The sequence below is a fragment of the Ailuropoda melanoleuca genome, chromosome 1, assembly GCF_002007445.2.
Source record: "Ailuropoda melanoleuca isolate Jingjing chromosome 1, ASM200744v2, whole genome shotgun sequence".
In the NCBI taxonomy this organism is placed as follows: Eukaryota; Metazoa; Chordata; class Mammalia; order Carnivora; family Ursidae; genus Ailuropoda; species Ailuropoda melanoleuca.
This window is the reverse complement of record NC_048218.1, coordinates 51,310,138-51,334,668: the sequence shown is the minus strand read 5'-3', so window position 1 is coordinate 51,334,668 and position 24,531 is coordinate 51,310,138. Positions and strand designations below refer to the sequence as shown.

At 37.9% G+C, this 24,531-nt stretch overlaps 1 protein-coding gene across 2 annotated transcripts in view; it reads right to left on the bottom strand.

The window, feature by feature from the left end:
- The window catches only part of CCDC54 (coiled-coil domain containing 54), a 117,016-nt gene that overhangs the window by 43,089 nt on the left and 49,396 nt on the right, over positions 1-24,531 (bottom strand). The window contains exons 2-3 of one of the 2 annotated variants that reach the window (XR_004624598.1): positions 6,232-6,364; positions 4,565-4,828 (exon numbers count right to left, since the gene is read on the bottom strand). The gene's annotated coding sequence lies outside the window, so the exon portion shown is untranslated. Of the gene's footprint in view, positions 1-4,564; positions 4,829-6,231; positions 6,365-24,531 lie in introns of those variants that run through there. The other variant, XM_002923670.4, reaches the window with a different exon arrangement.

Here is a 24,531-nt window from a genome sequence, read left to right as displayed (position 1 = left end):
AATAAACAAAACCTCACTAATAACCTTATTATTAAGGTATAATCACTATTAACACGATAGATATATATTCTTCTAGGGTTTTCTCAATTTTTATTTTTACTTAAATTTTTTTTAATTTTAATTTTTTATTTGAAAGAGAAAGTGACAGCAGAGGGAGGAGCAAAGGGGGAGAGAGAGAATCTCAAGCAGGCTCCATGCTCAGCCCAGAGCCTGATGTAGAACTCATTCTCATGACCAAAAGATCATGACCTGAGCTAGACTGACTCAACAAGATTCTTGCTGGTTGTAGACTGGAATGATAAACTGATCTAGCAAGAACAATTTTCTCAAACTGTATTGTATCAAACAAGGACATAGAAAGCAGTCCAAAGTTAAGCCTGATTAAGCAGAGAGCTCAGGGGAGCCTGATTAAAGTGAGGTCAAGCAGAGTTTCCTCATCTAGAGGAAGTAGATGGACTATCTATAAATAAGTAGACACGGATGTCAGTTTATGATAAGTTCTATGGTAAAAAGTAAAACAGGATAAAGTAGAAAGGGAGTGCCAGTGAGTGGGTTTCTATTTTATCTAGAGTCATTAGAGGCCTCACCTAAAATGTAACTTGGAGAACACAAAAGAACAAGCCATGCAGTGCTCAAGTAAGAGTATAGCAGTCCAAAGGATCAGCTGTGCAAGGGCTTTGAGGTTGAAGTGCTCTGAGCACTCTGAGGAGTAGAGATATAAAAGAGAGGGATAAACATTGAGAGTTAGGACATTCTACTGTTAAGAGATCAGGGATATAAACAGGAACAAACAAAGAAGAACTAGAGCAGTGAATAAACAGAATGATAATCCAAAGGCCAAGTGAAGAAAATGTGTCCAGAAGAAAGTGTTAGTGGTGTCAAATGACCTAAATTAAGTTGAGGACTGAGGATTAACCATTGAATTTAGCTACATGGGGGTTATTGGTGTTCTTGGTAGGAGGTGTTTTGTTTGAGTGGTGGCATTGAAAACTTTTCTAGAGTAGAAACAATTTAGAAAGAAGGGAGGAACTGAAGGATAGTAAACACAATTCTTTCAATGAGTATTGAAGAAAGGAGAACTTAGGAATAAAATGAATGATGACTGGAGGTCAATTTTTTTTTTTAGCAATAAAAGTATGTTTTTATGTGGAGGGCATTATCCCCTAGGAAAAAATTTTGATGATGGAAGCGCAAGAGGGAACAGTTGCTAAAGTGGTGTCTCTGAGTAGATGAGAAGTAGATGTTCCTAAGTAGATGGGGTCTACAGCATAAGGGGAGGGACTGGTTTTGGATAGAAGCACCAACAGTTAATTAACATTAATGGGAGGGAGAGCAGATCTTTGAGTCCAGATTCAAGGAGATGGGTTATGTTGGGAGGATATAAAAATTCTATTCAATTTTTTTTTTGAGGAAGTCATTCCTCAGCAGATATTGAGGATAAAGGACATGGTGTTGCAGTTCAATCTGGTTTCAATGGACTACATTGGACTCTAGTCACAAAAAAAACAGCCATACCAGTCCAAACTGGCTGAATCAGAAGTTTAAAGAGAGGCTGCTATGGACTGAATTGTGTCTCATCTCTACCCCCATTCTTCTCCCAATTCATATGTTGAAGCCCTAATACCCAAACAGGTTGTATTTGGAGAGAGGGTCTTCGGGAGGTAATTAGGTTTAGATGAGGAAATGAGGCTGGGGCCCTCACAATGGGATTAGTGCCCTTATAGGAAAAGAAACCAGAGAGTTTGCTCTCTATCTCAGTGAGGACATGGGGAGAAGGTAGCCATCTGCAAGTCAGGAAGACAGTTCTCACCAGAATCTAACCATGTTGCCACCCTGATCTTGGATTTCTTGGCCTCAAGAACTGTGAGAAACAACTTTCTGTTGTTTAAGTCACCCAGTCACCCAGGTGAGCTAATACAGAGGTATGGAACGATTGTCTGGGAGAGGGCAATAAGAATGGGTTAGAGAAATTGCAATTGCTAGTTGGAACTAAGGGCTCACCAGAGATTAGAACTGATATGCTTAGAGACCTATCACCCAGAGAATGTTTTTCACTAGTTAACTTTCTTTGTGCAGGTGCAGAGTCACAGATAGTCATTTTAGTGCTCATATAGTAAGCGTTGGTAAGAGCAGGACCTCTAAGCATTTGTTACATGTCCAGCTGCAGCAGAGAAATCCTAAGTAGGTGGAATAAACAAAGAAGCAATGAACCACAGCCCCAAACTCAATAGCAAAGCAGAGTATGTGGTTAAATGGAAACCACAAATAGACTAGATCAGCCAGTTTAAGTCAAGGAGTTTCAATGTTGGGATGTCTTGAATACAAAAAAGCATGGATAATGGACTGCTTGCTCAATTTTCATCTTCTATTTGGCATACTGTAGACTTAATCGTAAATATGTCTAAACTGGAGTCAACTTCAGGTAACAGGACTCTAACTGTTAACATTAATCCAAGGGTGAACATTTACATGTAGTCAATCCTCATTTTTCACAGGTTCTGTATTTGTGAATTCAGCTAACATTTATTTATAACCCCCCAATTAATACTTGTGGTGTTTTCACAGTCATCTGTGGACATGCACAGTGTGGTGAAAAATTTGAGTCCTCTGATGTGCACATTCCTAGCTGAGGTCAAAGTGATGCTCTGCCTTCTTGCTTCAGCTCTCATACTATAAAAAAGTATGCTTTTCTCACTCTATATAATGCCATGTATTGTGTGTGTGTGTGTGTGTGTGTGTGTGCGCTTTTTGTTGGTGATTTTACTATTTGATATGGCCCACAAGTATAGGTGTTCCTAAGCATAAGAAAGCTGGGAGAAAATGGAGATAATCTATGTGTTATATATGCTTTGTTAGGTATAAGTTATGGTGCTGTTGGCCATGAGTTCAATGTTAATGACTCAACAATATATGTTAGATAAGGTGTCTTTAATAAGAAACACATAAAACAAGATTATGCATTGATCAGTTGATGGAGATGTTATGACCAGAGGCTCACCTAAATTTACTCCTGGATTTCCCCAGGGACAAAGGTCCATTATTTGCTAATTCAGTGCTCACAGGGACTTTATAGAACATGACTAGTGAGAATCAATTGTATCTAGTAGGTCATTCAATTATTCATGCTAAATTTTTCAGAAACACTGAACTGTTGGCCTGTTCCATTACCCCATGGCACTCACTCCATCACCTTCTCCTTGTCCTTTGGCCTTGTGGGCTTCCTATGTACCCAGTCCTGTAGATACCTTCCAAACCCAGCAGGTCTCTTCCTTCCCCCATAAGCACTGAACATATGCCATTGCCATCTTGCACTGGAGTCCCCACTGGGATTTTATGATTGCATACTCCCCTCAATTACCTTTTCAAAAGAAGCCATGAGTACTTTGCCTCTTCTATGTTCTTTTTTTTTTTTTTTAAAGATTTTATTTATTTATTCTACAGAGACAGAGACAGCCCAGCGAGAGAGGGAACACAAGCAGGGGGAGTGGGAGAGGAAGAAGCAGGCTCATAGTGGAGGAGCCTTGTGGGGCTCGATCCCATAACGCCGGGATCATGCCCTGAGCCGAAGGCAGACGCTTAACCGCTGTGCCACCCAGGGGCCCCTGCCTCTTCTATGTTCTTGTCTTTGGGATTGTCTTGGTTGTCCCTCCACCCAACCCCTGCCCTATGCCTTGTAAAATCCCCTTGTGTCCCTTAATGGCTTTGGGATGAGGTAACCTGGCTAGGGTGAACAACAGTCTTCAGAATTCCCTTTCTAGTATGTTTCTGGTTAAGATGGGCTATAAGAGATATTTTTTTAAGCGAATTGATGGACTGCAATTTCATAGCTTATACTTTATTCCAGTTACTCGTTCAAACACTAATCATTCAAATCCCTAATGTGAAGGGATTGTGCAGATTAAAGTCCCTAATCAGTTGAATTTAAATGAATGAAAATGAGGATTATTTTAGGTGCACCTAACTTAATTTGTTAGAAGTCCTTTAAAAGAGAAGCAGAAACAGTATATGGGTCTTTAATTATACTCCCTTCCCCCCGGAACTTCCTTCCTTGCTTCCACTGGATAATAAGCTTCAGACTGTGCTCATGAGCTCTAACCCTGCTTGGGATCTTCCTTTCCTGCCTGCCTGTCCCACTAACTTCAGTCTTGCTTAGCCAGCCTCCATAATTGCATAAGGCAATTCCTTGTAGAAAAAAAAAAAAAACTCTTAGTATGCATCTATGTATCTGCTACTGGTTCTGCTCCTCTGGTTGAACCCTGACCGATATACTCCCCATGTTGTAGACCGCCCTCCCTCCACCCCGCCATCCTCTCTTTCTCTGTAACTATTTCATATATTTCATATAGTATAGGATAAATTCTCAAATCCTGGCTCTTCCACTTTCTAGATGTATGAATTTAGGGAAGTTACTTGAACTTTCTGAGTCTCAATTCCTTCATCTATAAAATGAGAATGTTAATGGCACATACCTTATAGAATTGTTTTAAGGATTAAATTAGTCAACATGTGTGAAGCCATCAATAAATACAATGGCCATAATAATTGTGATCTAGAGAATTTTATTTATTCCTTTCACATCTCCAACACTGTGGAGAACACAAAGGAAGCAGGTGACAGTTCTTTCTCTTTAGGATTTTATAATGTGCTTGGGAAGAGAAGACAAACATATGGAGACTTATTTTCTGAGCCAAAAATAAAACCAAGAGATGTAATAGCTGGCATTTTATTTACGTTGACAGTGAGTACAATATGTGAGATGTGTCCTCTTCTAGGAGAGCGCAAATCCTCAAGTTCTCTCCTCTTCTCTTTAACTTCTCTTTCTTAGTTTCTACCAAATAGAGGAGTTATTAATCTGGATCATTAAATTCAAGGACTCTGGGTTATGCTTAATAGTGAACAGTGATCAGCGTGCATTACAAGGTCCCAGCATGTGTCCCATGCGTGCTTATTCTACACCTGCTTCAGAAGTAGTAAGTGGTTTCTTGGGATAAGCCCTGCTCACACACTGGTCTCAGCTGCTTTTTTCCTTAGGGTGACTCCCACATGATCAGATCAGTTCACCTGAACTTTCATTCTTCTTCTTTTGTCTATACTTTATAGAGTTCACTTTTTTAATCTCTGTTCCATGTGGCTTATGTGAAAGAGGTTTTCAAAGTCCATTATTACAAGATTTCAGTTTGGAGGTTCAGGCTACAGGGAGGCAAGCCCAGATATGCAGAGCTCTCTGCATTGGGGTTTTAGGAACAAATTCCACTAACAAGAAATGGGTGCTTTATTTTGTTTGGCTCTGTCTCCTGGTGTATACATCCCTTAGGGATTCACAGGGAGAAGGGCCCTTGACCAAATCTTTGTGCCCTCAAAGACATGGAAATATATACCTAGGACAAAAGCTACTATGTAGTGTATAATCAATATTTGTAGTTTTTGGCCCCTTTGGGAAAAATTCAAGTGTGCTGAGCTGTGTAGCTTTTTTGAACAAATTATAGGTCTAAATGGCCTCCTTCCCCATTTTCAAACCCAAACTTCCAGACTGATCATGCCAAAGAAGTAGAAAGCCACATGTGCCATTTATTCAGAGGAAATAAATCCAGAGGAAGAAAGAGAATGTATTTGCTTTTGAGGCCTACATGTGTGCCCTGAAAGACTTCTTAGGGCATGGTAAATGTCCTGAGCCCATGGTGATATAAGCATGTGGAAAATTAACTCCAAATTGCTCAACAAATAACACTTGTAGAGAAATTGGCAGAGAAAGGTTTATCCCTTTGGGGTATGGGACCAGAGAAGGTATTTTAAGATGAAATTTGGACTGGGTTTTAAAGAATGTGAAGAACTTTGAAAGATGGGGAGAAGAGGGAGAGAATTTTAGGCAAAGGTGATCTGTAGACTCAAAGTCTATTTATCATCATTATTGTTTTTCTTAGTTTGTGTATCCCCCAAAACCAAAGCCTGAGGCAACCATTTATTTGGACGGTGATTCCAGAAAGCACAAGTAGGGATGATGGTGAAAGTGAGATAGGGTAATGAGGAAAGCCAATAAAGAATATGTTAATGAAAGCCTATTACCACTGTAGTCAAATGGAGCTCAGTCTCATTGGGGATTCTCTGAGGAAAAAAATGTGCAACATGACTCAGAATTATTTCACCAGGGACCATGGTAGCTGAGGCCTTTATTCATCAGCTTTCACATTTCCCATTGGTTGAGGGTTGCGTGCCCAGTATTTTAGTTTGTACCTGTTTGTGGCCCAGCCAGCTCTTGAAGTCCTCGGGAGGGCTTCAGTATGCAGAAAACTGTCTTGACTCTTCCTTCACTTCACCAAAGCAGTTTCTCCTCAGTCTTCCCTGGTTCAGTAAATGGCATCCCAATCTATCCAACATCAAGAGTGAAAACTTAGAGTCAGTCATTCAACTATAACATTTATTGGGCCCTTACACTATGCCTGGTACTGATCCAGATGCTGGGTGCTGACAAGTCCTACATGCTCTACTCCAGAAACATCCCAAACCAGTCCTCTTCTCTCCAAATCCATTTCTGTATCTGTAATTTGGAGCATGGTGGCCATTTAAAATTGAGAAATTGTTACCCTTTCGGTTTTAGCTAAGACATTCATCTTCTCTTGCCCTTGGACATTGGTATTCTTGGTTCTTGGACTTGTGACCTTGGAACTGTACTTTCACTGTCAGCACTCCCTTCCACCCCCCCCCAACCCAATTTTCAGGCCTTTGAACTTGGACTGAATTACACCATGTGCTTTCCTAGTTCTCCAGCTTGCAAATGGAAGATCATGGGACTTCTTGGCTTCCATAAACATGTGAGTCAATTGTTATAATAATAAATCTTCTCTTATATATAACCTATTGATTCTTTTTCTCTGGAAAACCCTGACTAATACAATGGCCAAGTGCACTGTCTGAAGCTATGCCCGATAGGAGGATTTCCTCTTGTTTCTGTCTTTCAGGGTGCTGTAAGTTGAATTGAATTGTGTCTCCCAAATGACATACTGAAGTCCTAACGCTGGTACCTGTGAACGTGACCTTCTTTAGAAATAGGGTCTTTGCAGATATAATCACTAAGATGAGCTCATACTGGACTAGGGTATGCCCCAATTCCATTGACAAGTGTTCTTTTGAGAAGAAAGAGATTGGAAACAAACATATAGGGAAGAAGTCCATATGAAAACACAGACAGAGATAGGAGTCATGCTGCTACAAGTCAAAAAAGCCCCAAGAAATGCCAGCAACCACCAGAAGCTAGAAAAGGCAAGAAAGATTCTTTTCTATAGCCTTCAGAGGGGGCATGGCCCCGAACACACCTTACTTCTGGACTTCTAGCCTCTAGAACTGTGAGAGAATAAATTTCTATTGTTGTAAGCTACCCAGATTGTGGTACTCTGCTATGGCAGCCCCAGGAAAATTTTTTTAAAAAATTTTGTTTGAGTATAGTCAGCACACAATTGTTCCATTAGTTTTAGGTGTATGACATAGTGATTCAACAAGTTTATACATTATGCTATGTTCACCTCAAGTGTAGCTACTGTCTGTCACCATAGAAGCCTATTACAATATCATTGACTATATTTCCTATGCTGTGCCTTTCATCCGCATGACTTACTCATGCCATAGCTGGAAGCCTGTACTTCCCATTCTCCTTTACCCATTCTGCACCCCTTGCAGCAACCATCGTTCGTTCTCAGTGTTTATGGGTCTGTTTCTGCTTTTTGTCTGTTTATTCATTTGTTTTGTTTTTTAAATTCCACATATAAAGGAAGTCATATGGTGTTTGTCTTTCTCTGCCTGACTTATTTCTCTTAGCATAATACCCACTAGATCCATCTATGTTGTTGCAAATGGAAAGATCTCACTTTTTTATTGCTGAGCAATATCCCGTTGTATGTATATACCACATCTTCCTTATCCATTTGCCTGTTGATGGACACTTGGGTTGCTTCCATATCTTGGCTATTGTAAATAATGCTGCCAGAAACATATAGGTGCATATATCTTTTCAAATTAGTGTTGCTAAATTGAGACAAAGCACGAAGGCTTGGTACCCCCTTATTGTTCCACTATCACAATACCCAGTAGTGAAATTATTGGATCATATGGTATTTCTATTTTTAATTTTTTTAGGATCCACACTGTTTTCCACAGTGGCTGCACCAATTTTGCATTCCTACTAACAGTGCACAAGGAAGGGTTCCTTTTTCTCCACATCCTCACCAACACTTGTTATTTCTTGTGTTTTTTATTTTAGGCACTCTGACAAGTGTAAGCTGATATTTCATTGTGGTTTTGATTTGCATTTCCCTGATGATTAGGGATGTTGAGCCTGTTTCCAAGTTTCTATTGGCCATCTGTATGTCTTCTTTGAAAACATGTCCATTCAGGTACTCTCCTCATTTTTAAATTGGATTGTTTGTTTGTGGTGTTGAGTTATATAAGTTCTTTATATATTTTGGATATTAACTCCTTATCATATATAATTTGCAAATATCTTTTCCTATTCATTAGGTTGCCTTTCCATTTTGTTAATGGTTTCCTTTTCTGTCCCCCTGCTTAACTGAAGCCTTTTCTCTAGTGGAGCAGAGTTGGCAGGCTTAGAGTTCAACCTTCTCTGAACCTTCACTATCCTTATAATTATGTTCTTAGACTGATCTTAGCTTTTTCTTACCTTTTAGCAAGTGATCCAGACCAAAGGTTGCACTTAGAGCCTACTTCTTAGGACTGTTTCTAGTAGCTACCATTTTTGGTTGAGTTTCCTGGAAACAGAACTGAGATGAAGATTTGTATGTAGAATGTGTATTGGGAAGTTTCTTCAGAAACAACACCTTTAAGGAATTACAGGAAGCAGAACTGGAGGAAGACAAAAATTCCACTGTGGTGAATTATAGCAGATGATCCTTCATGGATCTCTGAAGCTGAGACAGCTCTTCAGAGTTATCCACAAATTGATGCAAGGGGAACAGTGTTCATCTTTTGCATTAACTAAATATTGGATGTAGGCTTCCCTGAGGTAGTGATTGTAACCTTGGACAAGGTGGGTCCCTTTGATAGAAGCAATTCCAGGGGAGAGATGTGGCTATGAGATATCAGTCACTAATACTTCCAGTAGCAAAAAAAAAAATGAGTGCTTTGGTTCTGATTAGGCATCTGAAGAGTGCATTTTAGCAGCGAGTACAATACATAATGCATTTCTGCATTTATCTGTTTATTTTAAGACTATCATTAGAATATAAACTCCAAGAGAACAGGAACTTCATTTGTCTCATACATTGCTATATCCCCAGAATTTAGAACAGCCTGGCTTAGTATTTACTCAATAAGTATTTGTTGACTAAATGATTGAACTAAATGAGTAATTAAAGCATATTTATAGGTGCCACATTTTGTAAACTGACAATCACTTGGCACATCACAGGGAATACAAAAAAATGAAAATGTAATTATCAAAGCATCATAAAGCACTTCTTTACTCTCACATTTGAGTACAAATCTTTAATGTGACTTTTTTTTTTTTTTTTGCTTTTCTGAAATTGAAACCACTTCTCATGCATTAAATGGATTGATAAATGACATGGGCAATGTACTTATTTTTAGCCATGACCGTATACTTTGATATGGATTCTTAATGAATTGTCTTGGCTATAACTGTTGTTAAAGAATACTTTTTTTTGCCCTAACTCTTTTCTTTTTTCTTTTTTTTTTTTTAGATTTTATTTATTATTTATTTGACAGAGATAGAGACAGCCAGCGAGAGAGGGAACACAAGCAGGGGGAGTGGGAGAGGAAAAAGCAGGCTCATAGCGGAGGAGCCTGATGTGGGGCTCGATCCCATAACACCGGGATCACGCCCTGAGCTGAAGGCAGACGCTTAACCGCTGTGACAGCCAGTGCTGTTGTTGTTAAAGAATATTAAGAGAGAGATTATAATTGGATCAGCTCTTATAGTTGGATTGACTCATGAAGACAAATTTGGTCTTGCACCTATATCTCATTAATATTCATTCTCAATTGCCTTCCAGCAGATGTATGCTTTTGATTTTAAACATAGATTTCCAAACATTTTTATGATACTATGAACATATAGAATCTTCTAAAACATTTTTCTAACCATATTCTATTAAATATTGGCATTCTCCCATATGGAATGAGAAAAAAAAGTCCAAAATGCTATCTTGTCTGCTCTTTAAATATTTCTAATGCAAAATGTCACAAAAACTCAACAGTAGTAAACATTTATTTTCCTTTATTTTAACAACTACCATGTGTGAGTTCAGGTTTACAACTGAAAAAGAATGACTAATTATGAAGAGCAAATATCAGGAATGGCAGCCATGAGGAGTTCTGTGGACCTGCTCCCCAACAACAAGCATAATTGATAAGAATTATTTTTTAAGATTTTATTTATTTATTTGAGAGAGAGAGAGAGAGTGGGATGAGGGGCAGAGGGAGAGAGAGAATTTCAAGCAGACTCCATGCTGGGCTGCCGACACAGGGCTCTATCTCATGACCCTAAGATCATGACCCTGAGGTCATGACCCTGGAATCATGACCTGAGCTGAAACCAAGAGTCAGACGCTTAACTGAGTGATCTGCCCAAGTGCCCCCTGGTAAGAATTATTTTTATAGAAATCAAGTCTCTGGGACTTGTGCTAAGGGCATGCAGCAAATGAAACATTTATTCAAGAAAATCTACTAAAACTTGGTAAAAAGAGCAAGACTCTGTGGCACTTGATTCATGGCTCATTCTCTTACTCCCAGCCCCAGCACAGCCTGAATGGAACTGCACTCCACATGAGTATGGCCAAGAAGATGAGAATCACTGTTTCCTGAACTCTTCGTCAAGGGATACAGTATTTCACATGGAGACACACACTGCTAGCATTTCTCATACCCTTCCACTCAGAGTTGCAGAGGCTAAATTCCTGAGTGTGACTGAGAGGTCAGGAGTGCCCTTCTTCACCCAGTCTTCACTCCCAGAGGGTCTCTACCCAGGTATGACAGGCTGAGAATCCTGGAGCCCTGATCACTTTCACCCCAGCTCACTACTGGGGTGGCAGTTCCATGCTGGGAGATGCCAACTAAGAAGACCAGGGGCTACTTCTCCTGCCCAGTGCCCAGAGTATTGGCTCAGAGATGCTTCCCACCCACCAACCTCGGGGAGAGGCAATTCATAAGAACAGACATCTGTAAAAGCTTTCCCCAAAGGAACTGATTTTATTTGAAACAGAGAGTGGGTAATTTTAAGCCCTAGGATGCTCTCAAAAAACAATGGAGATTTTGGTGGTAAGCAATTAAGAGGAAGTTGGTACATCTATGAAAGCAACAACCTGAGGCAGAGGCCAGCTAGTTTACCAGACAGGACCAGCAAAACAGTTAAGAAGAGCCCTCCTGGGTCCAGAATAGATCTCAAAAGTTGTCCTCCAAAAGTATTCCTGAAAAGGGGCCCAAGTTCAATTAGATTAGACTGCAGATCGTCTTATGCCCCCAAGGCATTATCAAAAACAATAGCGCAATCAGTCAGCAATTAATGGAACCTAAGAGCTTGGTGTGATGCCAAGGGAGGCAGACAGCTTAACAGAGAAGTCAGAGAAAGAGACTGTCAGAGGCTCTGCTGTGACTGCTGCCATCCCGGAGTGACCGTGGGCATGCCCAGAGCTGTTCTCTCTGAGGAGCAAGTCTGAGGGTTCGCACTGCAAGGGAAATAGACTTCACTAAAATTATCTATCCAAATCATTAAACAAATATACAAGTAAACAACAATAACAACGACAAAAGCAAGCTGCTGAGGGGGGGAGGGTAATCAGTGTCAAGTGTTGCTACAAATGTCACTTAAAATGTCTAGTTCCAAGAAAAAAAAAATGTGAGACATGCAAAAAACCAGGGAAGTGTGACCCATACAAGGGAAGAAAGAGCAGGCTCCAGAGACTGCCTGTGACCCAAGACAGGAAGCTGAACCCACATGAAAAAACAGAGCACTGGTAAAGGTAATTATGTAATTTTAAAAGACAATATAAATGCATTTTCTTTTCCTATCTTCTCCCAGCTGATTGCAAAGCAATTGTGAAAGAATATGTGTACATAATTATATTGTTGAACCTGTAACACATAGAAATGCAATATATTTGCCAATAACAGCACAAAGGAAGTGGATAGGAGTACAGCTGTATTGGAGTAAAGAAAAGACACTGGATGGTAACTGAAATCCACACAAACAGGTGAAGAGACCCAGAAATGGTAAATAAGAAGGTTAATGTAACAAATTCCACAAGTATATACTTGCTTTTCTTTCTTTTCTCAGCTCTTTTAATAGACATACAATTTTAGAAAGTAATAATTGTGACAATGCCTTGTTGCATTCAAAACACATATATGTAATACAAAAGTGGGAAGAGAAAATAGACCCCTATAAGAATAACATTTCTATGTCACACTGCAATTCAATGAGTATAAATCTGTAGATGATTCTGATAAGTTAAGATGTATATGGTAAGCCCTAGAACAACTAGTAAGAAATAACTTTAAAAAAAAAAGTGAGGGAGATAATCAAAGGCAGCCATACGAGGATGGAGGCAGAGACTGGAGTGATAAAGCCACATGACAAGGAATCCCAAGGGTGCCAACAACCACAGAAGAGGCATAAAAAAGTTCTTCCCTATAGTCTTCAGAGGGAGCAACCCCTGCAACTCCTTAATTTTGGACTTCTAGCCTCCCAAACTATAAGAGAAAAACATTTCTGTTGTTTTTAGCCACCCGATTTGTGGTGATTTGTGATGGCAACCCTTGGAAACTAATAAAGGCATCCAGAGCTGTTATTGAATGTTTTCGGGAACGGGTGTTGGCATTTAGTTTTTCTGAAAACTGAGGAAGCAAAGTCTCAGAAAAAATGTGCCCATTGTGATGGGTTGAATTGTGTCTTCCCCCTACTATGTATGCTTAAATCCTAACCCCAAACACTTCCGAACATAACCTTATTTGGAAATAGGGTCATTGCAGATGCAGTTAGTTAGGATGAGGTCACACTGGACTAGGGTGGGCCTGGTCCAATCCCATATGACTGGAATCCTTAAAAAGAAAGGGGAGGTTTAGACACAGACCTGCACACGGGAAGCACACTATGTACAGATGGAGTTGTGTTGCCACGAGCAAAGCAACTACTAGAAGCCAGGACAGAGACCTAGGACTGATCCTTCCCTAGCACCTTCCAGGGAACACAACACCTTGAGGAGAGACTTTTGCCCCAGAACTCTAAGACAATACATTCCCGCTGTTAAACCTCCTCAGTGTGAGGACTCTGTACGGCAGCCCTCGTGAACTAATATGCTCATAGTGCTATTTCTGAGTCATAATAACCGTTAATTTTTGGTTTATCACCTTCCAGTTTCACATTGATAGATCTACAGATCCAGATTTACTTATATATACATATAGACATGCAATCTCCACCGAAATATTAGAGGCAGGTTCCTGTTACTAAAATTGTACGAAACTTGAAATAAGGCAGAAAGATTACTGCGTGACCTTCCAAACCCATGTTAAAGGCTATCAAGCTGGTCTGAGTTGTCTGCTGCTCTAAGGGAAGGTAATTTTGACATACTGTTTGCTACTGATTAAGGCCCAGATTCTACAAAGATGTGTGTTAACTTGGAGAAGATTGATAAATTGCAAATTACTTTTTTTCTGGTAGAGATTCAAATGATTTTTGTTCTATAGAAAAGATAACCCCCAAAGGTTGCAATTTCTTTGCCCTGTATCTAAATTAGCAATCTTATTTCAGCTTTTTTTTCTTTTGATAACTCTCTTTCAGTCTCTCAAATTCTCCTTTAAAACAGGTTTACCATCCTGCTGATTCTCTCATTAATGAGTTCAGAAAATCTTTGACATCTGTACACTGTATATTAGTATGAGAGTCATGATTTTAATTTTTTGAAAAGTATACTTTGACATCTCTCAGACGAGTAGTTCCCAAACTTTCCGAGTTCATGAAGAGGAAAAATTAGTAAAATAAACTGAAGTTGGATGACAGAGCTAGAGTTACCAATTGTCATTTTCCAAGTGTAGCTGAGGCACAGGGTGCAGAGCACCTGGCTCCGGGTCCCAAACAGACCATGTCTGGCCACTCGCCACTGACAAAATCCAAAGGCAGAGAAATGATTGGTGGTGAAACACAAAATGAGTTCATTTCAGTGAGACCAACACTGGGAAGACAGTGAACTAATGTCTCAAAGACTGTCTCTAAAGTGCTGGAAATACATACAGGTTTATAAAATGAGAATGAGAATGTGGGACCAAGTTCTGTGGGCATGTGCAGATGGGCAGCAAAGGTCAGGTTGATCATTGTCTTGGGGTGAGTCATGCAGGGTCTTGTTGGTATCATGGCAATCATTATTGCTTGAGGCAGTAGTTTTTGTTCCCCTCATGAGATGCTTTGCCTGCAGGGTCTTTTGCCTGAGTTAAGAGAAAAACTGGAAAGAACTTAATCGATTAGAAAGTTTAAGGTAAAAAAAAAAGAAAAAAGAACTAAAAGAAAAGAAAGTTTGAGGTCAAATGGAAGTAGTAGATGTACTTCGCAAGTAAGGTCAGTTTGAAGGTCATAAACACAGGAAAATATCATCTCTTCATACTTCTGTTTCATAAAACCAGATGAATGGATGGAATCAATGTAGTATAAACTATGTAACATTATGAAAAATGTACTCTGTTCTGCTTATTTTTTAAATTATACAACATATTGGTGAAGATAAGCACAATTGAGGGAGCTCTGCCTACACATGACTGGTTTCCCTCCTGTTTGTGTAGTTTCTTTGATTCATTCATTTAAGGTCTTCCCTGAAGGATCTCTATGTCCTAACAAGAACCTATTCTGTGACAAAAGTGAACCAATTATATCCCAAATCACCATTTTCTATGTGCAAACATGGTCCCTGACATTGGGGAAAAGATATTCTAGTGGGGGAGATACACTGAATAATCTCCTCAATAAATATCTAATTAAAATTGTGCTAAATATTCTGAGGAAAGAGCATAAGTTCATAGTGTACCTTGAACTGCTTATATACCAATCATTTCTCAGTGAAAACTCCTGCCCTGAGAGAAGGGCCCTAGCAAATTATTCTCACAGCTGCTTCTCCCAACAAAAGAAAGCCACTTTCCTCTCCTTAAGAGTTAAATATGTGACTGTGCTTGGAGGTAGCAGATCATCAGTAATAACAGACAGACTTGTAGAGCAACCTGGCCTTACCAGGAACCCTCAGAAAGAGCAGAGACCTTCTACCTCTCCCTTATGTCCTTCATCCCTAGAAGAAAGAGGCTGGACACTGAAAGATCCCTTCTAGATAAACAGAATTCAGTTCATAGTTAGTCTTTTAAATTAGAGACACAAAAATGCTTTGTTGTAGGTGATAATCGTGTTATATTGTTAATTGGCAATAATTACCTCAGCAGCTCCACAGATTCAGGCTGTAGGGCTGCAAAGCCATCCTACAAGGAGGGAAGAAGGGCATTATCATGTGTAAATACCCCTTATTACAAACTTTCTGAAGATACATTTAACTCTATTGTGTAAGTGTGGGCAATTTGGGCTTCAGGAGACTTTGTAAATACAAAGAAAGGAGCCACTAGCAGGCCCATCACTTTATGCTGTTACATCCTATGTCATCGAAGTTGATGGGGAAGACAAGCAAGCAAAACTCAGAAAAATTTAAGACAAAGGGACACTTGCTTTAACAAAGATGTGGATGAATCCTAGAAGAGAAATACAACATCAGGTGTTTGAACTGGGAATCTGAGACTATGAAATTGGTTGAGGAACATAGAGTGACAGACTCCCAGAAAGCACAGCTTGCAGCATATGCACACTGGAAAGTGGTTGGTGGATTTCTCTTTGTCATGTAGGCGGGGAACACCCCTATGTGGTTCCATGTCAAGGTAATTCAGCAAAACAGAACTTTGTAGATTTGGCAGAAGAGTAGGAAGATGAATAATCTTCTCATTCTTCTACCATCCCCAAGATTTCCCTGCATTCCACTGTAGTGTTCACAGCTAAAGAATGAGCCAGAAGGGTGAGGATTACTGAAGGTGAGGATGAAAGTATTTCATAAACTTGTAAGGAAACTTAAGGAATAATTATTCAGTTTATAGAAAACCAGTCAGATAAGATACTCCAAGGACAAAAGGCCCATTTTGCAACACAGGGTAAGAACAAGGAACTTCAATGAAAAGTTTAGTAGTGCCAGTGGTCTACTGGGGAGTACCAGAGCAGCCCATTGAGCAACCAAGACTATGTTTATTAGACTTACAGGAATGAGGGAGAATACCAACTTAAAATATATTGATGGCTTCTCAAAATGAAATTATGGAAGAGGGTTCACAGGGTCTTAGAGCCAATGAGGTTGGGAAATGGCAAGCTGAGTCCTGAAGGGTGGGTAACTTGTTGAGATTGGACAGAGCATATGATATAATTGCTTTGGATTGATGTGCCCAGCAAGATGCGGGTTTGGAAGAGAGGCTTGATTACAAATTGCTAGTTCTAATAAGTAAGTTGTTAAGTTGGCTCACAGGTTTATCTTCTAGGGAGCAAGTAATTCCTGGAGCAAACAGGTAGTTATTTTTGTTCTACCCTGGTGTTGTTTAACACAGAGAGAGGAAAGCATGCCTGGTCCTGGTATTGTTTAATGTAAGGACTGCAAAGTATGTTGCTTTCACTGCTCAGGATTCCAGCCTAAGCCACATGATAGACCATTATTATCTGGGGACATGATCAGTAGAGAGCTACGTCACTGTTTGATGTGTTGTGGTCCTGTGAAGAGTTTCTGAGAGTAGTCATTACAACCTATATTAGGAACAGATTTTCTTGTTCATGTTGTTGGAAGATTATGTTTGGATCATTTGATGGAACAAAACTGTATGGAAGAATTTAAGACTCTAGAGAGTACACATTTGAGAATTCCAACGTGGACAATTACTAAGAGAAAGATTATGATATGAGCTTGTAATCACTTATAAGGCACTTATAAGGCAGAAGCCAAAAGTGAACAAATTAAATTAAGAGAATTGGTACCATTCCTAATCTGAAAAGGCCACACAAATAGATATGGGGCTATGAGCCAAATTACATAATTTTATGACTTTTATGTTTGCCTCCCAGATAATTTTAGTAATAGTAAAGATCCAAGAGAGGTCTATAGTAATACAACCACCTTTATTTCCCTAAGTTCTAGGGCAGCACATATTCTACCTTGTAAGGCCTCTATTTTATGCCACTCCTGCATTCTCTATACCACTCGCTACTTTTCAGGCCTCCTCTAAAGAGTGAAATGAAGAATTCAGTCTAAAATATTCCATCAGTGGTTATTTTTTAAATGTAAACTGAAGATCAGAATTTTTTTTTCCTTTTTGAATTAAATTATCTGAATGTCTATGTTTTTTAGAAGGGAAATTAATGGGTCAAAATGGACCCAGGGTGAGATGAAGAGCTATCCTGAAGGCAGTCATCACTTTACTGATATTATAGATCCCTGTTCAATTTACAGGTTTCAGATTATGGTCAATAGTCTTTTGTGCTTCAAACACTCATATGTGGATATCAAATAGAATTGGCCTGGCACCAGGCAATGGAATTTGTGCCAGGCCTATTCTTTTTGACATCCATGTATGAGTATTTCCGCTGAAAGCAGATCATTGGATGGCTTCTAACAACTAGTATTGGATTTGAAGCACAAAAGACTATTGACTGCAATCTGTAAATTGGACAGGGATGAGGGTTTAGCTTAACTAATGCACCTTTCTTGCAAGGTCTGTAAAAATGAGGCAATCTTTCAATATACCCTATCTGTTCCCTAGCTTTTTCTATACTCTATTTCTGTGAAAGTTTGATTGCAAAGGCTAACTCCTCTGTGCATTTTTTTTTTCTACAGCAAAAAGGAAAACCCCTTTCTAGGTTTGGCATAGTAGAGACTTTATTTAGGCTTTTGTCTGGTCTATTGTGTTTTTTCCATCTAAATAAGTTACTTGGTAGATGAGACCAATTGACAAGCATTATAACAAAGAATTTGTTTTTTCTGAATTGTAACAAGGAAATGGTACCAGATGAACCTGGGTAGCACCCAAAGTAAAATGAGTACAAACCCAACAGTCAATTTGATTGTATGCTTTAACCAAATCACAATCGAACTATAGGCAGGTATTGGAATCATGCCAAGAAGTATGTAAGTATGTAAAAAAAAGTATGTTAAGTATAGAAACTTTACAGGCATCATGGTTAAGAAATAATAAGTGTCGGGGTGCCTGGGTGGCTCAGTCGTTAAGCATCTGCCTTTGGCTCAGGTCATGATCCTGTGGTCCTGGGATCGAGCCCCACACTGGGCTCCCTGCTCAGTGGGAAGCCTGCTTCTCCCTCTCCCACTCCCCCTGCTTGTGTTCCCTCTCTCGCTTGTCTCTCTCTGTCAAATAAATAAAATCTTTTAAAAAATTAAAAAAAAAAAGAAATAATAAGTGTCTGTTAACAACCAGGAATCTTAAACCAGAAAAGAGGAAAGAAAATATCTAGGGAAAGATAGAACAAAATAATGCAAATTAAGGGATGGAAATCAGTGATTCTGTTCATCTGGATCTAGTTCATGGGTCTTCAATGGAAGCTCTCTGGGGTGCCTAGGTGGTTCAGTTGGTGAAGTATCTGACTCAGGTCATGATCTCAGGATCCTGGGATCAAGTCCTGAGTGGGGCTCCCTGCTCAGCGGGGAGTCTGCTTGTCTCCCTCTCCCTTTACCTCTCCCCCACTCACAGGTGGTCTCTCTCTCTCTCACACACTCTCTTTCAAATAAATAAATATATCTAAAAAAAAAAAGGAAGCTGTCTATTTTCCACAGTTGTTCTCTTGTTTTGAAGGGTTTTTTTTAGAAACTATCTCCACCCTCAAAATCATGTACTTCTGGATGATTCCTAAGGATCCACAGCTTGAAGCCTGGCTGGGATAGTTTCTCAGTGTTTCAGGAATGGATTACATCTCTTTAGTTGAAAGGTGTAGATCTAAGGGTACACTCTTATAGTTTTTCTCTTGTATTATTTATTAATAGAATAATTTGTAATATTTATTAATATTTTCTCTTATTCATTAAGCCTCAAGGACAGTTTTTCTTTTCTTTCTTTTTTTTTTAAGATTTTATTTATTTATTTGTCAGAGAGAGAGAGCACAAGCAGGGGGAGGGCAGAAGGAGAGGGAGAAGCAGGCTCCCCGCTGAGCAAGGAGTCCAATGCAGGTCTCGATCCCAAGACCCCGGGATCATCACCTGAGCTGGAGGCAGATGCTTAATTGACTGAGCCACTCAAGCGCCCCAAGGGCAGTTTTTCATGATGTTTCTTCTAAAGGCCAAATCTCCTGGAGAATTAGCAGAATGGAAGAAAGTATAAAATTCTCTTTTGAGGTGGAAAACAACAATTTACTCTGGGAGTAGGGACATACTATGAACACTGAGGACACTGATAAAACTCCAGGGCCATAAAGTGTTTTGTGCCATAAAGTGTATTATGACTATCCCTGATTAACATAGGTATTAAAATTGAGTAACCTAGAAATCAAATATTTTTAGACAATCATACCAGTCTGTATACATGAACATTAGTGTGTTTTCTTTAATATAAAAATGTATTCAGTTATCAAAATATTTTGTTATGTTATACTTAATATAATTAATCTAGTTTCAGAAAATATTTTGAAAATACATAATAATAAGTAAAAATGATTGTTAATATTATATTTTCTCAAAAATAAGAAACTTTTTGTTAAAACAAATGAGAAATAGGCCCAAAATTCAGAAAAGTATCTTAGTGGTATAAAGGAACCTTTGTTACTGAGCAAAGAGGGGCTAAAAAATTCACAAATTTGGTGAGGGAAAATAAATTGACATCCTAAATCTCAGGAAATTCTAAAAAAGATAAACTTAAGAAAAATCTTCCAAACACATTGTAATCAAGCTTCTGAAAATCAAATATTAAAAACAAAGAAAACTCCTGAAAACAGCCTTTGGAAAGTGCCAACAATTTAAGTGACTGAATATTTTTCATCATAAATCAGGAGGTCAGAAGATAGAGGAACATATTTCAGGTGCTGAAAAAAAAGAACTATCAACCCAAAGTTCTATAGCCAGTGAAAATATCCTTCAGGAATGAAAGCAAATAAACACATTCTCAAGTGAAGGAAATTGAAGAGAATTTATTGCCATAAGACCCTGCCTTTTAAAATATGCTCAGAGTTTCTTTAGGTAGAAGGGACATAATAACAGAGTGAGATTTGGAATTTTTCAAATTAAGGAAGAGAAACTGAAATAAAAAATATCTGGGGGCACCTGTGTGGCACAGCGGTTAAGCATCTGCCTTCGGCTCAGGGGCGTGATCCCGGCGTTATGGGATCGAGCCCCACGTCAGGCTCCTCCGCTATGAGCCTGCTTCTTCCTCTCCCACTCCCCCTGCTTGTGTTCCCTCTCTCACTGGCTGTCTCTATCTCTGTCAAATAAATAAATAAAATCTTTAAAAAAAATATCTGGGTGTATTAGTTTCCTAGGACAGCTGTAGCAAATTATTACAAACTTGGTGGCTTAAAATAACAGAAATTTATTCCCTCACAGAAGTACAAAGTCAAGGTGTTGACAGGACTACACAGTCTCCAAAGACTCTAGGGAAGAATCCTTTCTTGCCTCTCACAGCTTCTGTTGGCTGTAGGTATTTCTTAGTTGCCTTTACTGCATCCCTTCAGGAACTGCTTCCATGGTCACATGATCTTTTCTTCCTGTTTGTATCTTCTCTTCTGTATCTTCTATGGACACTTGTCATTGTATTTAGGGTCCACTTGGGTAACCTAGGATGATATCTTCTTGAGATCCTTAACTTAGTTATATCTGCAAGAACTCTTTTTCTAAATAAGGTCACAATTGACCTCTTAAGTGCATTAAAACATATATGGCTTTTGAAATGGAAAATTACAATATTGCAACATAGGGTTTTCTATGCATTTCTTTCTTCATGTTAGTTGTAATATATATCACAAATGCAACATGTTAGTGGAAAAAGTGATGCACGAATTGTAATACTTATTTTTATATTTGTCCAAAGTGGTAAAATATTTACTCTAAGCTTATATTTTAAGTTAATGAATTATGAAAAGTTAGGCATGTATTTTGTAATCCCTAGAGCAACCACTCAAAAGAAAAATATGAGGAGGTATAGTTAAAAAGCCAATAATTAAAATGGTTTACTATGAAGTACTCAATTAATACAAAAGAAGAGAGAAAAGGGGAAAGAGGAACAAAAGCCAAAGTGACTGATGAACAGCTAATAATAATATGTTAGAACTATATCCAAGCATATTAATCATTACATTAAATGTTAAAGTTTTTTTTTAATTAAAAACAAAAACAGGGATTGTCAGATTGGCTGTAAAAACAAGACCTGACTGACTATGTGCTGTCTGCAAAAAAACCACTTGAAATATGATGATATAGATACATCAAAAGCAAAAGCCTGAAAAATGATGTACCATGTGAACACTAATGAAAAATTTAAAAAAAAGCTTGAGTGGATATATTAATATCAGACAAAATAGACTTCAGGGCATGGAAGATTACCTGGAATAAAGAGGGACTTTACACAATGATAAAAGGCTCAATTTGCCAATGAGACATTATAATTTCAAATGTGTATGCGTTTAACATGAGAGCTTAAAAAGCTCAGGTTAACATGATGCAAATCCTGATAGAACTGAAAGGAGACATAGACAAGTCCACAATTACACTTACAGACACTAACATTCCCTTCTCAGTAATTATATATAAGGTAGGAAGAAAATTATCAAGGATATAGAAGACTTCAATAATACTTTTAACCAATTTAATATTCTGAATATTCTGAAATACACAATAGTAGTTAAAGATAATTATTAGTAACTTATGTTTTAACTGTCATTTATGGAACACTGTATTCAACAACAACAGAGTACACATTTTTTTAAGTGCACATAGAATATTCATCAAGATAGCTTATGTTCTCTTTTTTTAAAAGATTTTATTTATTTATTTATTTGAGAGAGAACGAGAGAGAGAGAGATTGAGAGAATGAGTGGGGGGAGGAGTAGAGGGAGAAGCAGACTCCCTGTGAAGCAGGGAGCCCGACATGGGACTCCATTCCATGACCCTGGGATCATGACCTGAGCCTAAGGCAGATGCTTGACTGACTGAGCCACCCAGGCACCCAAGATAGCCCATGTCTGAGTCACAAAAAAACTTATTAAATTAAGACAAACAAAATAATACAAACTATATTCTCTGACTGTAGAAGAAATAAATAGAAATCAACAACAGAATGTTACCTAGAATGTCCCTAAATATTTACAAATTAAATATTATAGTTCTATCAAAAATGTGGATCAAAGAGGAAGTTTCAAGGAAAATAAAAAAAATGTTTTGAAGAAAATGAAAATAGAACATTTTAAAATTTGTGAGATGCAGTTAAAGCAATCCTTGGAGGAAAATTTATAGCACTCAGTGCTGATATTGGTCTCAAACCAATAAGGTAAGTTTTCACATTAATAAACTAGAGAATCACTGCAAACTACATCTAAAGCAAGCAGAAGGAATGAAATAATAGAGATAGGAAAAGAGATCGATGAAATTGAAAATAAAAAAACAAAACAGTAAAGGAAAACCAATAAATACCAAAGGATATTTCCTTGAAAAGATAAATAAGTCAATATATCTTTAGTAAGATTGATGAAGAACAAAAGAGAGAAGGCACAAAATACCAATAATAGTAATGAGAGAAATCACTGAAGTCTCACAGACATTGAAAGGATAGAGATTACTATGAACAACTTTATGTACATAAATTTGACAGGTTATATGAAATGGACTGCTTTCTTGAAAGACACAAACAAGGAGAAATAGAGAGGCTGAAGAGTCCTAAGTTTATTGAAGAAATTTAATTAATTATTAAAAATAGTCCAAAAAAAAAAAGTCCAAAAAAGAAAACCCCAGGTGCAGGTCATTGGCAAATTATACCAAACATTTTTTGGAAACAATAACACCAATTTTGTACAATATCTTCCACAAAAAAGAAGGACCATTTCCTTCATTTTATGTAGCCAACATTACCCTGATACCCAAGTCGGACAAAGATGGTACATGAAAGGAAAACTAGAGATCAATATCTCTCATAAACACACATGTGAAATCCTCAGCAGAAAGGAGCAAATTGAATCCAACATATTATATATTAAAAAAATACATCATGACCAAATGGAGTTTATTTGGGGGATGCAAGGCAGGTTCACCATTCAAAAATCAATCAGTGTAATTCTCTATACCAACAAACTTAAGAAAAACCACATGATCATGTCAATAGACGCAGAGAAGTCATTTGATGAAATTCAGTGTCCATTTCTGATAAAATTTCCTCACAAGCTAGGAGGATAGAACTTTTGGAATACAATAATGGACATTTAATAAACAAATTAATACAACCTAGAACTAACATCCTAGCTTGTGGTAATGCAAAAGTTCCAGAAAAGTTTGGCAGTTTCTTATAAAGCTTTCTCCTAGGTACTTACTCTAGAGAAAATGTTCACACAAAAGCCTGGATGTGAATGTTTATAATAGTATTATTCATAATTGTCCAAAGCAAGAAACAAACTAAATGTTCTCCAATGAATGAACAGATACACCAGGCAATTCTTTTCAGCTATAAAAAGAAATTAACTACTGATTCACATAACAATGTGGTTATATCTCAAATGTACTATACTAAGCTAAAGAAGTCAGTATTGAAAGTTTAAATTTATGTGACATTCTGGAAAAAGCAAAACTACAGGGACAGTGAAGCAGCAGTTACCAGGCTTATGTGTTAGGGGAGAGTGACTACCTCCTGGGCAGTACAAGGGAATTTGGGCGGAGTTTTGAAATCATTCTATATCCTGTTTTTGTGGAGCTTATGAGAATCTGTATATGTGTTAAAACTTGTAGACCTGTGCTCAGAAAAGCAAATTTTACTCATGTAAACCAAAGGCTAGTGTAGAGATTATATGTATTTATTAGGAATTAAGTATTTATAATATACTTATAAATATATATAAATATGCTTATTTATATATTTATAAATACAATTAACTTATGTAGGTATATAAATAGACAAATATGTAAACAAAGCAAACCATATTTATTGTCTCTATACATACATGATTTCTCCATAGTCAATTTTATTAATTACCACTTTCAACTAAATTAACCAACTTTTGTTTTTAGCCATAATAGAAAAGTGGATTAGAAACCAAGATCAGTATAGCTAATTTTTGTGAACATATATTTTATTTTACTTAGATACATTTTAAGATAATAAACTAAAATGTATTTAATATCATTTATAGACATTTGCACATCTCCTTAATCTGTAGTCATTCTCTTTCTAAAAGTAAAAAATGAGGGCAATTAAAAACTACATTCAATGACCAAAGCATTATATTTTTCTTGCTGAAATGTCCTGAAGTTACTGAGG